This window comes from Pseudorca crassidens, chromosome 12 (assembly GCF_039906515.1).
Source record: "Pseudorca crassidens isolate mPseCra1 chromosome 12, mPseCra1.hap1, whole genome shotgun sequence".
Lineage (NCBI taxonomy): Eukaryota > Metazoa > Chordata > Mammalia > Artiodactyla > Delphinidae > Pseudorca > Pseudorca crassidens.
The window spans coordinates 64,486,575-64,500,403 of NC_090307.1; the positions used below are offsets into that span (position 1 = coordinate 64,486,575).

General features: G+C 45.4%; 1 protein-coding gene across 1 annotated transcript in view; it reads left to right on the forward strand.

The window, feature by feature from the left end:
* Window positions 1-13,829, forward strand: part of LDLRAD4 (low density lipoprotein receptor class A domain containing 4) — a 310,369-nt gene that overhangs the window by 43,600 nt on the left and 252,940 nt on the right. Inside the window, 1 exon segment of the mRNA XM_067699835.1 lies at window positions 522-613. The gene's annotated coding sequence lies outside the window, so the exon portion shown is untranslated.

The following is a 13,829-nucleotide window of genomic DNA, read 5'->3' on the forward strand; positions in this document are numbered from 1 at the left end:
TCACTAAGCAGGGGTCACTGTTGCTCCCACAAAATTAAACATGTGTTTCAGGGGAGGAAAAAGTGCTGCTGGGCCTGCCTCCCTTTATAGTTAAGGATCAGTGGATCCATGTGGTCGACAAGATACTTTGGGTTCTTAAGACAGCCATATTTAGGATGTCTATAATTTAAAAAATCCCTAATCCAATAAAGACATTGTCAATTACATGTTCATGACCCCTCGTTGAAGAAAAAGCGTGTGACTTTGAAGGAACAAATGTGTGTCCTTTGATTGGAAGCTGAGAACCTGTGGCCCTGTGGCTGCTGGAGAATTTATCCCCAGTTCAGTCATACCCCGTACCCAGATTGTGTGCTGGGGGTCTTCTCTCTTCTGTTTATTATATGATGCTTATTTTATTCATTTTGGTATCTGTGCCTTTTATTGTGACAGTCCTCAAGTATTTTTCAGAACTTGGAGAAGGGGATGGTACCCTTAAAGAAACCAAGAAATGGTTCACTGGAATTCTTTATTTTTCCTTTCAGCAGTTCAAGCTCTATATCTGTAACATCAAAGTGCCGTCTCCTGATTGGACCGTTTTCAGGAACTCGCATCAGTTTTCATAACAGCTTAAAAGGTGAGTAGAGCTTGAGACTCTTCTCTTTGATAATGTTTGTGAAGCAGAGCTTGTCACAGCACTGACTGTTCTGAGATTGTGTCCCTCTCAAGAAAGTGGTCCCAACTCCAAGGTGCAAAAACTATCTTCCCAATGTAACTTTTTCTGATTGGAGGAAAGTTGCATGATATCAGATTAAATGTGACTTTTCTTTTTTGTTTAATACCCAAGTGTATTCATAGTGGGCTGTGAATGTATATAAAATACATATTTCTAGATTTACTAGAATATCTGAAGGAAAATAATCTTACTATTCAATTTCTATTTATTGCTGAGCCTGAGCATTTAATACCCAGATGTTTAAAAACATTTAAGATTGGTGAGAAACGGGATTCTTTCTTTCTCATTCTAAATTTTTTGTTCTGCTTGGTTTCCAACTTCATAAAATGGGAATAATCACGGGATTGCCGTGGGACGTGATGAGCCACCATGCTTCATACAGCACCTGGCATGTAGTGCACACTGAACGGATGTCAGCTTCTCTCTGTCCTGGCTGTTGTAACAGCAAGTGAGCAGGTTTTCCTCTCTGTGTGTTGGTAGCACACGTGATCTGTACTGTAGGGGGGCGTTGACCTCCTAATTTGCTGTGTTTGTGTTCCTGTGTGTTTCTTCTTGAAGGGTGGGGAGTAAGTGGCCTGGGGTATAAATTTCAGGGTATCTGGAAGTAGAAGCTTAGATGACCCACATGTTTTGGTCACCTCTGCGCATCCTCAGACCCAAAGCCCAATTCAGAGCCAGCCCCAGTTGGGGACAGTTAGTGAAGGTGCCTGGCGGGGGGTGGTACCAGGAGCATCCTACCTGCCTCAGCTTACCTGCCCAGCTTTACCCTTTAGCATGTCTCTTCACCTCTCTTTGCTTCTATTTTGTCAACTCTTAAGTATTTTAGTGATTCCTGTCCTGCCTAATTGCCAGGCTGTGGAGAACATCAAATGAAGAAATATATGAGAGTCTTCAGCAAAGTAAAAACATTCTATACAACATAAGGTTCTTTTCCCCTAAATTTTTAAAAAATTTATTTATTTTCTTTATTATTTTTGGCTGTGTTGGGTCTTCGTTGCTGTGCGCGGCTTTCTCTAGTTGTGGAGAGTGGGGGCTACTTCTTGTTGTGGTGTGCTGACTTCTCATTGCGGTGGCTTATCTTGTTGCGGAGCACGGGCTCTAGGTGCGCGGGCTTCAGTAGTTGCGGCACGCGGGCTCAGTAGCTGTGGGTTGCGGGCTCTAGAGCGCAGGCTCAGTAGCTGTGGCATACGGACTTAATTGCTACAGGGCATGTGGGATCTTCCCAGGCCAGGGCTCGACCCATGTCCCCTGCATTGGCAGAGGGGTTCTTAACCACTGCACCACCAGGGAAGTCCCTTCCCTAAATTTTTAATGTGCCAGGCATGACTCATTGTTTATGCCATATTCCTTACTAGAATGTAAGCTTTATAAGGGCAAGAATGTCCCTCCCTCCCACTTGTTTTTTCCTCCAGGGCTTGAAACAGTGCCTGCTAACTAGGAGGAGTTCAATGAGACTTTTGTCAGAGGAAATGATTGATGGAGATCCCCCGGAGGCTTTCAGAGCTTACCCAAGCCTTTTTATTCATGGTGATTGTTGGAAATAGATGAGGCAGTTGGAGAATCACAAGGGATTTAATGTGCTTCCTCACTAAGGCACACAGACCCTTGAACTTGTGTGGACTTTTCATAGGTTGGAAGCTTCCTGAAATTGTAGGTGCTCAGAACCATGCTGTACTTAACAGACTCCCTGAGTCACTGTTGGGTGCAGTTCCTACGTAGTTCTTTCCTGAGTGGATTTCACAGTCAGGGATATGCAAATGTGGAGCCCATTCAGTAGGGTCTCACAGGGTCAGTGGTAAGCTTCTGTGGGGGGCACTCAGGCCGCACGCCTCGCCAGTGGTCAGTGACTGATGGAACACTTTTCGTTCACGTGGTTCTTCATTACCTGACAGGACAGTGTGATGTTTGAGAATCCCTTACCTTCCCAGACATGGTATTGCTGAGGTGCGCCATTTTTCTTCCATAAATTGGCATACCCACCACCAGCTTGAAGCAGGAGGTGGCAGCTTGTCTACACCAGAGCCAGAGAGAGTGTGGGCACAGCGTGGTTTCTCATCATCATCTCAGATGTAGTCCTCTTTGACTTTGCCCACCACAAACTAGAACTGTCTTCATGTAGAATTCTACTGGGTAACTGAACACACCACTGATTCTGCCCCTAAGGACTATGCAGCTTGATTTGCAGAATTTTGACAGAAGTAGAAATCTTGCAAATTACATAACTACCCTATTCTCTCCCGTATATGGAGTTACCTCATTCTGTCAGCTATTTTAAGCAACTTTCAGAATTGGTAATGGAAAACTTTTTCTTGACTACATTACTGTATATGGATTTTAAATTAAAAGTAAAGTGCATTGCTCCTTCTGAACATAACAGTGGTTAAGAACAGATTCCTTTCTGCAGAACTGCATGTCACCTGGTACAGTACAGGTCATTTCCAGGTACATACTTGGGTTCAGAAGTGTTGTAAGAGCTTTCGCACCTCTAAGATAGGTTCTTACAGCTGATTGTCCTGGAATTTATATTTGTTCCGTTACTTGTAAAATTCTGTCCCTTAAAGCTCACAGCTGGACCGGGAGACATTCCTACATGCTGATAGGACAGACTGGAGGCATTACCACTCTGCTCTGTCTGCTGGGATGGGAAGGCCCAAGGAATTCTGGGCTTTTTGTTAACTGCAGAATGTGCCTGTCTTACTGTACAGTGGATTTTTTTGGACTTGGTTTTAAAATCGGGTTGGGTCCCCATGTCTAGGTTGTTATTAAGTGTATTTCAAAAATTTGACCTCCTTGATAAATATGAAGACAGGTCCCTCTTTGCCTTATCATATCTGTAAGGTATATTTGGAAACATGGCCTTTGGCCCGAATTCTGTGCTTTTACTCACTTTGTTACTCTGGCAAGTCCTAACCTCCTCTGAGTCTCAGGTTTTCTCATCTTTAAGTAGGATAGTAATTGTTTTGTGGAATTGTTGTGAAGATGCCTAACTTAGCATTCAGTGCGTAGTAGGAGCTTGATGAAATGTCAGTTATTGTTTTCCATCGAAATGCCAGCTCTTACCCAAGGACCATGGCTGGCTGGATCCGAGGAAGAGAGCAGGGGCGGAGCTTTCTGTCCTCTTGCAGGACTAAGGAGGTTTGCTGAGTAATTTCATGGGGCATCTTGCTGGAGTCAGGTGGATGGAGTGCCTGTGCCCTGGCCAAGCACAAAGGCGGCTGGGATGGAGGTAAACAAACCATTAATTCGAGCTTTTTGCACCTTTTCCTGTCCTCTTTGTGAGACTTAGACCCGGTTGGCTCTCAGCACAGATGTGAAAGGTTCAGATGGGGAAAGTCCCATCTCTTTTTTTGGTTTCCTTCAATGTCCTTAAGGGATCTGAAGTGGATGGTGAGGACCAGGGAGCCAAGTGGGAGTCCCGCATTGTGAGACCTGTGGTCCCAGTGGGGAGATGCTCTAGCAGTCAAAAAATAACCGTAGATACAGGTGATGCAACCTGACCTGAACTTCTGTCTTTGTGTTAAATTTAAACTTTCAAGGTACATCACAGAGGATCAGTAGTGTTGCGAGAAGCATAACCTCTGAGTGTAGGTCTCTGCTGTCTACACTGTCTACAGGAATGCTTATTTTCTCCAAATGTATTTTTGCCAGTGTCCAGTAAAGTCGATTAAACCATGAAAGGTTTGTGTTGGGAGTTCCCTAACTTGAAGGAGGATTTAAACTCTGCCTCACAGTTAGGTTGGGGTCATTCAGAGGCTGCACCAAGACATACTGGCTGTGTGAGAAGCTGGGCAGTGGTGGGTTGGTGCCTCTCTGGCCTTCCAGGTTGTCATCAAGGAAGTCAAGGTGAGCACATTGAAACCAAGGTGACACCAAGGTTTCCAGTGGGAGGGGTCCTGGGACAGATCCCAGGTAGACTAGTTCCAGGGTCCCTCTTGGCTTGTGATAGAGTTTCTGGGTTCTCTAGGCCTCATTCAGGCCCTTCCACCTCCTGCTTCCTCTCTCTTCTCCTCCTCCTCCCTTCCTCCTGCCCACCCCATGTCTGTGCAGCGTCAGGGGATTCAGATCTGAGCCCCATCTCACTGCTTTTCCCTCATTCTTCCACTTTAAGGTTAAGAGTGGCACTGAGAAAAATTGGAACTCAGCAAGGGCATCAGGGATGCCATGTGCTGTGTTTGAGTTAGGAAAACCCAGCAATGCAAAGAGGAAGGCCAGCAGGCAGGACACCACTTAGAGGCTGGGAAGAGAACCTCGTTACCTCTGCTGTTTCTGCCTGTGGCCTGGGAACTTGGGAATTTTCTCTGCCTGTGTGTTGGACGCTGTCCTTCTATTGTTAGACTATATTATTTTGTTATTAAGTAGACATTCAGAGTTGTATTAGAGAAACACCTTTATGTTTCGCTTTAAACTGAAACACAGCAACTTCATCAGTCAGTGCCTAGCACAGCGTTAAACTGCTAAAAAGCTAGCAAATTTTCCACCTAAAAATTTTGTCGGGGAGGTAAAGGTGGGGGGCATGGGGGAGAGTATAAAAATAAATCTTTCAGAGATCCTGGGTTGCTTGGTGGCGTGTGTATTTTTCCATGGTGCAGGAGGTTAGAAATAGCATTGCTTTTTATGGGATTCTCAGCAGCAGCTCAAAAATGTGGCTTCGTGGGCTCAATCTGTGTGTGTGGGTGAGACGGCTCCTGCAGCCCGTGGGGTGGGGGCAGCGCCTATCTGTCTTCCTGCCCGTCCGCCCCGGCGGGTGTCACCCGGGTGAATGGCGCTCACGTGTGAATGTGCTCGCCAAGGTCAGGCTCTTGTGAGGATGTGCCTGTGGCAGCGGATGCCAGCTGTAGCAGACGGAGCCTCAGTGATCCCCACAAAGTCACACTGGTGCACGTGCGAGGGCAGGTGCCAGGCACAGGGGTCGTGATCTGGGAGGGCGTCCTCCAAGGCTTCTGAGTGTCTGACTGTCTGGGCCTCCTGAATCTCTGTGAGATGGCCTCCCCTTCGAGCCTTAATACCAGCGGGTTTGGTGGGCCACCCCTTCAAAAGGAGTCCTGAAGGATTCTTGACATTTGTTAGAGTTACATAATTCTTACAGATGGAGGTCGGTTGCCCAGTGTTTCTCAGATTCAATGCAGGAAGGAAATGGAAGGAGGCAACCACTGGGCAGAGGCTTTTAACCCCCATGGGACCCAGGACATATGTGAATTCCTGGAAATTGTGCCTGTTCCTGCAGAGAAGGCCAGGGCTTTGATGGGATTCTCGGTAAGATTTTGACCTCCAGAAAGGTTAAGAGCTTTTGCAATAGAGCATAAGGTAAAGTTCATTTAACTCGGGAAGATCATTTTGGAAGCATAGTGAGTGTCGGGAGAGGGAGGTGTTGGCAGGATTGAAGAGGACGGGCAGAGGAGGAGAGGGGTCCGCTTAGTAAATTGTGTGACAACACAATTGGGGGTTTTCTTTGTGGGCTTTCTTCTTGAACTTCCTGTAATATTGTGTTGGGGATGGTTCCTGCCGAAGGCCGCTTGCCAGTGCTTGGTTACCTTCGCAAGCTTGGTGCTTGGAAGGGGGGCCGGCTGCTCGCAGGTCATCTGGGGTCTGTGTGGATTCAGCCCAGCATTTAATCAGCAGTTTCCCCCTCTTTCCCTGGATCTGCCGTGCCTTGTTCTCTAGTTTTTCTGGCGACTTGCTTGGGGGTGATTATGATAGGCCAGTAGCTGTCCAGAGGACAGTGGAGGAAACCTCAGGCAACGAGTGCTTCACCTCCTCATCCACAGCTCGCCGTGGCTTTGGTGCTACTCAGTGGTGCCCACTTCAGTGCCTTCTGTCTGAGTGGCCAGTCGCCTTTGGGGGACAGGATCGCTGGATAAGTGTGCAGATCACTTGCAAACACAAAGCGTTACAGCTGCCCGAAGACCGTGTGGGCGAGAGTGCCTCAGCCAGGTCAGGGGTGGTGCCCCTGCTGCCTGGGCCTCACGGTCCACCAGGGGCAGAAATGTTTCTCTTGAGTCCTCGGGTGGAGCCGGAGGAGCCGGGAAGGTTACCCAGGCACCTCTCTTTCGGAGCAGGATGTCAGGGGTGCCCTGGAGCCAGAGCAAATTAGAGCAGGGAGGACTCGTCCCAAACACGACCTGTGTCTACTTTTGCTTTTTAAAAGTTCCAAAGTTGCTACCTGATATGCAGGTTCTGTTCTGTTGTAATATTTCACCTATGCAGTTATATTCCAAGAATAATGATGCTTTTGGCTTTCTTTATTTCTCTGCTTGGATTGATCCATGTTTGCCCAGTGCAATGACTGGGCAGGGAGTTCTGCTTCCTGTGGTGCTAGTCTGGCAGCTGCCACATGTCCTGTCACCTCAGTCCCTATCTCTCGGTACCCCTGTTGACTTCATAAAAATAAGAGAATGTGCTGAGATTCTTCAGTCATTTGAGAAAATTTGTTTTACAGGTTCAGGTGGGTTTGTGAAGTATTTTTTAGTACTTTGCAAGATATAAGGATGCTTTTGAGTCATCATTAAAAGAACTTTTTACCACTTAGTATTGTGGTATTTAAATCAGTTGTCTATTATTTGATCTTTAATTGGTTCTCAAACATCCTGCTGCTCCCCTTTTTCAAAAAGTGTGGTGGAAAATATATAACAGAGAATTTGGAACCCTGTTGGTGGTTATGAAAGGTAGTGTTGCTGTGGAAAACAGTATGTTTTAACCATTTTAAAGTGTACAGTTTAGTGGCATTAAGTACATTCACATTGTTGTGCAATCATCACCTCCATCCATCCCCAGAACTATTTTCATCTTGAAAAACTTGAACTCTATTCCCATTAAACACTAATGCCCATTCCCCCCACTCCCAGCCCCTGGCAACCACTTCTACTTTCTGTCTCCAGGAACTTGACTGCTCAAGACCTGATACAAGTGGGATCATAGAGTATTTGTCCTTTTGTGACTGGCTCACTTTACTTAGCATAGTGTCCTCAAGGCTCATCCATGTTATTGCAAGTGTCAGAATTTCCTTCCTTTTTAAGACTGAATAATATTCCATGGTCTATATAGACCACATTTCGTTTATCCATTTGTCCGTCAGTGGACACTTGGGTAGCTTCCACCTTTTGGCTGTTGTGCTAAACATGGGTGTCCAAATATCTCTTCAAGTCCTTGCTTTCAGTTCTTTGGGTATCCTCATTTTAAAAAAATACTCCCCAAACTTATTTTTAAAAGCAAACTCTCGATTAGACACCATTAGGAATCCAAAAGAAAGATATGCTGAAGTATGGAGGTGATCTTAAAATTACAAGATTTGAAAATGTGAACTAATTAAAGGGAAGTGAAAGAATAGAATTGAGAACTATCCTTTCCTATAGAGGTAATAAATATTATTCGGGCCAGCAGGCCTCTTGTACATGTTCTGAGTGAAGCATTATTCCCTACACAAGACTCCAGGTAGGGCCAACTTCCAGGAACAACGCACTCGGCCTGCATGTTGCTCTTGTGTTGTCAGGGGTGCTGATGGGGAGACAGACAGGAAATGTGAAAAAAAAGGAAAAACGGGAGAATTTCTGGTCAGACTCTTGTTTTTCCTGAGAATTGGAAAAATTTTAAATTGTGACCTTTTATGGATAACAGTACATTATTTGTGATAAGAATTCCACAAGACTTTTACTGGAATGACTTCTAGAATCCTGTGCAGTGGGAAGGTTTTCTACAGTGTTAGCGCCGTCTGTGTGCATGGTGGGAGCCTCACCCTCCCTCCTGCGCCTCCATTGTCTTTAGAGCATGAATTGCCTGGTCAAATCAAGAAAGAAAGCTAACAGGTGAGAGGATAGGGAAGTTCGTCTCAATCTGGGCAAACCTTGGCTTTCAAAAGTGTGGGAAGACAGAGAAGCTGTTATTGGAAGAGGAGCAGTGGGACAATGAGCAGGGTCACCACCAGCTGTTGGTGATAAAGTTTATCTTTAACCCACATCAGAGCTCCAGCTGTGTGCTGGCCCTCTGGGGAGCTTGAGCACAAAGATGACTGGGAAACAGGCCCTGCCTCACAGAGGGACTCGTGATCTGATGGAGGAGACCCACAACATGTCCCTGGTCACAGTCCACAGTGACTTGCGCTCAACACGTGGTGCCGAAGGGGCCCAGGGCAGAGAGGGCCGTGTGCACCCTACTGGGAAGGTTTGTGGATACACTCACGGAGGTGGTGACGTGTGAAGTGGGTCTTAAAGCACCCATTGTAGTCTGCAGGTGGGCAGATTAAACATTTCTGGGTGTGTCTGTGAGAGTGTTTCCAGATGAGTCAGACTCAGTAGATGGCCTCCCCAGTGTGGGTGGACATCGTCCAGTCCGTTGAAGGCCTGCATAGAACAGAAGGCAGAGAAAAGGGGAATTTGGCCCTCTTGCTTCCTGCCTGCCTGCTTCAGGTGTGACATCCTGCCCGCGGACTGGGGTTTACACCGTCGGCTCGCCTGTTCTCAGGCCTTTGACACCACTGGCTTCCCTGGATCTGCAGCTTGCAGACGGCAGATCGAGGGACTTCTCAGGCACCATAATTGTGTGAGCCAGCTCCTCATGATAAATCTCTCTCTCTCCTCTGTGTGTGTGTGTGTGTGTGTGTGCGCGTGTGTGTGTGTGTCCGTCCTTTTGGTCCTGTTTCTCTGGAGAATTTTCAGCAGCTTCTTCATTAATCTGATTATGTTTATATTCTAAGTCTTCTCCTACTATCTCAACATCTACTTCTTCGCATATCTAACTTATTTTGGATAAAATAATCCTGAAGTCATTAGAATACTATCCAAACTTTGCTTGGCTAGAATTGATAACTAATAAAGATTCTATTTATTTGCTTTCTACAGTTTTATCATTTTCTTTATTTATTCTCCAGGCAAGTATTCTTAAAAAAAAAAGAAAAGGGTTTGTTTTAGGCATCTTTTTATGCCTTATTTCTGTATGACTGTGTGTGTATTTTCTTTTTTGATAAGAAGCAAAAATCACAGTATCTTGAAAGAGTTCTGTTGTCTACCATCAGATGTGTGACCTACTGCTTATTCGTGGGCAGCAGCAAAGCACTTAGTGAGATATAAAACTAAGTAAAAGTCAAATGCTGTGTATATTCTAAGAAGTTACCGTATACCACACAAATGAAAAAGTCTCTTATTCCTAAATTTAAACCATAGCTGATTTATACCAAACCTTTGCCTCTAAGGTAGGCCTGTAAGAATATAAGAGGGTACAGTCACTGGCATAAGGACTGTCACTGCCAGCATCAGTGGGCAAATCGGAGGCCTCGCTCTGCACTGCGGCCCCCTGAGAAAGTCAGCCCACGCAGGGGCCACATCTGGACCTGTTGTGACACACAGGGATTTTAATTTCCTGAGGCTAACTAAATTCTGAAGTATTTTCTCAGTTTCCAGGCAATAAGAACCTAAACAAAACTGAAAGGGACCGTGTATCAAGCGTGGATGGAGTTTGGGCCCCTCCAGGGAGTATGTGTGAGCAGGTGCGTGAACACCCTGCTCCTCCTCCTACCCCAGCCAGTCTGTGTTCACAGAAGTCCTCACACCTCGCAACTCAGGCTCAGCCTCTTGTGCTCCAGCAAACAGAATGATGAACAGTATAATCGGCAGCAGAGCACCTCTGCCACCAGGAAAGGCATCTGAAGGCAAAATCGGCTGTTAGTTTTTTCATTCTTTTTATATGTTCACTCATGCATTCACTCAGCAAATAATTACTGCGTACTTGATTGAAACCATACAGTATTAGTCCTGGCAAAGGCCTTTTACAAATGGAATGAAGTGGTTAGAGAGGCTGTGGCTCCGGCAGGTGCAGCGATTTGCTCGCGGCCACAGCGCCCTCGAATGGAGCTGCAGGGACCTGGCTCAGGTCTCTGGGGCCCTCGGGCATCTTTTGCCTCACCTCAGGCTCAGCCCTTCTTTCTCCCACAGAAGACCCTGTAGACTGGCCTAGTCTGAATCGCAGCTGCTCTGTTCCAAACCTTAGCCACTAAGATCTTAGGATTCTTGGGAACAGTGAGCATCACATTCAATGTAAATGTGGTTTATCTTTAAGAATTACTGAATTTTGACAAAGCAGTGTTTCTGAGGAATAGAAATGTGTCATCTCATGGCCAGTGTAATTTTCTCTTCCATTTCTCTTACAATTCTGTTTTTGAAAATCGTGCTTTTTATGCTTGAGGTGGACAGGGTGTCGCCAAGTAGAGGCCACAGCATAGGGCATTTCCTGTTTACCAGGGAAATATTGCCCCAAGATCTGTTGGTCTAGCTGATTATGGTACTTTTGAGCCAATCAGATGAAATTTTGGAAAATATCCAGTAAAATAAAACTTTCCCTTCTAGGGTACCAAAAAGAAATGCTCAGCGTTGGGTGTTTTAGTTTAGTCAGTCCTCATGCACTAGTTGTGTGCCATCAAGGGCTCAGCAGGTGATAAGGAAGTGCGGTGGGGTTCAGAAGTTTCCTGGCCTCAGGGAGCTATTTGGCTGCTGTTTGGCTGGATGGTAGAGTGGATAGAGAGAATAATGCAGCATTTCTGAAGGCCTGATGTTTTCCTTGGCTCATTGTCTTAGGTGTTTCAAAAGCAGATGGCAAACAGTAACAACAGTGTTGGGTGCGAACATAGGTGATCCGTGAGTAGGCTGCTGACATTATTCCTGGGTGTGTTCTGTGTGTATTTGTGATTCTGTGACCCATACTCTATTCCTGTTGTTTTCGCCAGCCACTTCAGGTGATCATATGGCTTGAGATGAGTATAGATGATGGAAACTTGAGTTATAAAACATTTTTAGCATCTAGAAATGTCCTTAGACATTTGACTTAGGATCAACAGTCTTGATCTAAGATTTTTTCTTTGCTACCCCTTTGCTTGTTCCCTGATCATTCCGGGGTACAAAGACCACTGGAGAGAGATCTGGGATCTTTCCAATTCAGGGGCCACTTGGGAATGGGATGACAGTGGAGGCAGTGTGGACTCTAGGAGGTCAATTCTGGGCATTGGTGGGGTGGCTCCTGAGGCAGATGCTTTGGTTCCTGGGCATTGGTGAGGTGGCTCCTGAGGCAGATGCCATATGTGCTTTGGTTCTGGGGCTTGGGCACCCCATCAAAGGAATACTGTGAACCTTCATTGCTGACTTCTTTTAAGGTAGACACATAATGAAAATGTGAACCTGAAATCACTGGTTTAGGTCTTGGCAAAGTTACGTATTTTTTGACAAGTTGGCATGGGTTGGCATTTCTTGTAATTCAATTTTACATCCTTTCTATGGTCTCTGTAGAAGTAATCAGTTTTCCAGTTCTGGAAACCTGGTCTTTTTGTGGACAGAGTAATTTGGTGGAGAGAAGACATTATTTCTAGGTTGCTGCTGGGAAGCTGTTGCCATGTAGACTACAAACTGTAGCTGATCCTATGTGTTGGTGTATGTGTGTGTGCATTTTCTCTAAGTCGGCAGTAGTTTGTGGCATTTTACAGATATGGAAATTATTTAATTAAATTTAGATGCATGGGGACTTCCATGGTGGTCCGGGGGTAAGAATCCGTGCTCCCAATGCAGGGAACCTGGGTTCGATCCCTGGTCGGGGAACTAGATCTCACATGCATGCTGCAACTAAGAGTCCGCATGCTGCAACGAAGACCCAGTGCAGCCTAAATAAATAAATATCTTAAAAAATACTTTAGAAAATTTAGATGCATGACGAGAATACCTACTCATGCAGAAGTTATGCAAATACATGCAAATCCTGTACAAATGAGCTGGCTTGGCTGGACTGGAATATTGTTTCACACCAGTCCTTCATTGTATCACAGAAGAAGAAATATGGGAGTACAGTTATCTTATGGTTCACTTTTGGATTAAATCATAACTTTAGGATACTTTTTCTTTTAAAAAGTGACTGCCTAACTAAGTAAGAAGTCTTAGATGGATGTCACCTTCCTTCTTCATTTTTTTCACATTGCATGTGAATTTTCAGGTGTCAGTATTATCTCGTTAGTCATTGTCATCTCTCCTGATCACCTTTGAAGCTACTTTTAAAATTTCCTTTTACGCATTTTTAAAAATTGCATTTTACCTTGCTTTCAGTCCCAGAAAATCACATGTAAATTGTTGGAAGCTTGCTTCCACGTGCACTGTTGGAAGCTTGTCCCATCCTTCTTAGGGATCTTGGAGGAGTCAGGCTCACAGGCTGGGGGCTGGAGGAGTCCTTTAGAACAAGTTCAGTGCTAGCTCTTTCTCAGTTTACACTAAATGATTTCTGAGGTTGGAATGACAGATTTGTCCTAGTGGCTCTACTTTTAACCTCTGGCTATTTAATTCTATGAAGTAAGCTGAGGAATATACATGTTAAACACTAGTTTCTGCCCATGCTGAAAGGGCTGATGATGGTCAAGGTGACTGTCACTTTGAGGCTCTAGGCTGGGAGCACATCAGAAGGATTGGACCAGAAATGGCTTAAATAGGAGATAATTATGACAAATGGTCTCTTAAAAAGTCTTAATAACTCAATCTAAATACATAGCAAGAGATTTTTCTCATCAGAAGGATGAGGTCTGTGGTATTATTATTAACTGGAAAGGAAGTTATGTCTTTTTCTTTAGAGGGAAAGAGACCACAGCTATCATATGTATTCAGAAACTTCATTTACAAGTAAGGAAGTGGAAGTCAGAGACCTTAAGTGACTTGCCTAAGGTCAGACCCTTAGTAAGTGGTGGAGTAAGCCTTGACGTGAGAGGCTTCATTGGAGCCTCTGCCCTTGTAGACCCCATCCTACACTGGAGGATATGGATGGAGGATGTTGTAAGGCCAGCTGAAAATGGTATTTTTTTTTTTTTTTTTTTTTTTGGGTTCGCGGGCCTCTCACTGCTGTGGCCTCTCCCGTTGTGGAGCACGGGCTCTGGACGCGCAGGCTCAGCGGCCATGGCTCACGGGCCCAGCCGCTCTGCGGCATGTGGGATCCTCCCGGATCGGGGCGCGAACCCGTGTCCCCTGCATCGGCAGGCAGACTCTCAGCCACTGCGCCACCAGGGAAGCCCTGAAAATGGTATTTTTAATGGTTGCTAGGAAAATTTTGGTTACACTCTTTTTTACATTGTAATTGATGTTAGAACAGCCTACCTACTTGTCTGCGTGCC